Source organism: Cyprinodon variegatus, unplaced genomic scaffold (assembly GCF_000732505.1).
Source record: "Cyprinodon variegatus isolate N-32 unplaced genomic scaffold, C_variegatus-1.0 Scaffold1151, whole genome shotgun sequence".
NCBI lineage: Eukaryota > Metazoa > Chordata > Actinopteri > Cyprinodontiformes > Cyprinodontidae > Cyprinodon > Cyprinodon variegatus.
In genome coordinates this window covers 220,483-222,283 of record NW_015151604.1, presented here as the reverse complement: position 1 = coordinate 222,283, position 1,801 = coordinate 220,483, and positions in this window count along the sequence as shown.

The following is a 1,801-nucleotide window of genomic DNA, read 5'->3' as shown; positions in this document are numbered from 1 at the left end:
GCGCTGCCATTACAGAAGAGATAAACAACTGCATAGTAACGACCAGTGGTGGGCTGTGATGGCCTTCAAAGCCTTCTCTGCTGGCCTAAAATCAATCAGAAACACTAACATACATTCTCAACCTACACTTAAATTTTTTTTTCTTTCCAGCTTTATTAATTTATTCGAAACAATTGATTCTCTTAATTTTGTAGCGTTTCTCTTGATTACTGAGCTGCTTTCATTACATTTATGTGGTCTCTGTATTTTTTGTCCAATCAGATTTCAGCCTTAGTGCATTGCTATGTCAATCAAATCTGCCCAGGTTCTTCAGAATCAGCAGTACTGGCTGATGTTACCTAACAATATTAGTGAGAAACTTTTTCTTCAACCAATCATATTTCAGATTTGGGGGCAGCTAGATGGCCCACACATTTGTCAGCATTTTCTGTCCTCTGATTGGTCAGTTAGAGCAAAATATTTACAGCCAAGTTAATCTAACGACAATCTGCATTTTAGATTTGATGTCGTTAAAAGTTCTTCTGGCCTCAACGGCTGATCCTTAATGGAGATACTAAGACTTCCTGCACAAAGACAGGAAGAAGGATTTTGTTTGTAAATAATCAGCACCTCTTGTGAGTGTGATATGTATTTTATTTTCACGCTTAAGCTCCATTTTATCTGTTAATTAGATGCATATTGAATTTGAATGGCTTCTGATGGTTTAAATGCTTCAGAGCTGTGGTTATAAGGTAGAGGATTGCGGTTCTCTTAACTGGACTTCTTGCCTCAATGATTTTAGCATTCTCGCTCATACTAATCTTTGTCTCGGTTATACCTGTGCTTGTTGCATTTCATATTTGAATAGTAATGGCTGTTTCTTTTATATAATTGTGAAAGTGGTGATATTAACCCCTTGACACCCATCATTGCAAATTTCCATCCAAATGTATATACATATCAGCTGTGCGGCTGCCATTAACACCTCTGTTTATAGATGTTGGGATCGGCCTGTTTTTCAGTGTAGTCCTGTTTCTCTGACTGTGACTGGCTGGATGTGCCGTCTTCATCCTCTGACATGGGAGCTGGCTCGGTGCTGTGTGTTTCCTGGACGGGGCCGCCTTTTACAGTTGCCTTTCGTATCTCTGCTTCTGTCTCCTTGAACCCCAGTCGGCTGCGGCAGATGGCCGCTCACACTGAGCCTGGTTCTTCTGGAGGTTTCTTCCTGTTAAAAGGGAGTTTTCCTCTCCACTGTCGCTACAAGCATGCTTAGTGTGAGGAATTGCCTTCAATTCAGTGAGTCGATGCAATCAACTGATTTTCCTTAGATAGAAAACTTTGAATCAATTCGACTGTATGATCTGGTGAACTGTAAAGTGCCTTAATATGAGCTGTGAACCGGCGCTATATAAATAAACTGGATTGAATAATGAATTGAACAAATCAAGTCCCTAACTAGCAGACCCTTTGAGGAAAGAGATCTTATTTTAAATAAACCACATTTAATTGTTTTAACTTTTTCCCCAATTGGAATTATATTAATTTTAAATAGATGATCATGATTTACTCCTTATAGTGCTAGCCTAGGCTAGCTACTACTTACTACCAGAAGTAAAACATTTTGAAAGTGACAAGTGCAAAGTAGAGAAGTGCAGCAGAAGGTGCTATTTTTTAATGTGTTTCTGGACAATTAGTTTTACTTGATAGATATCACAGAAAAAAATTAGTCAATCAATCAAGTTTATTTGTATAGCCCTTTACAAAAGCCAAATGGTACCCAAAGTGCTTTACAACAAAGCCATAAAACAATACATAACACATA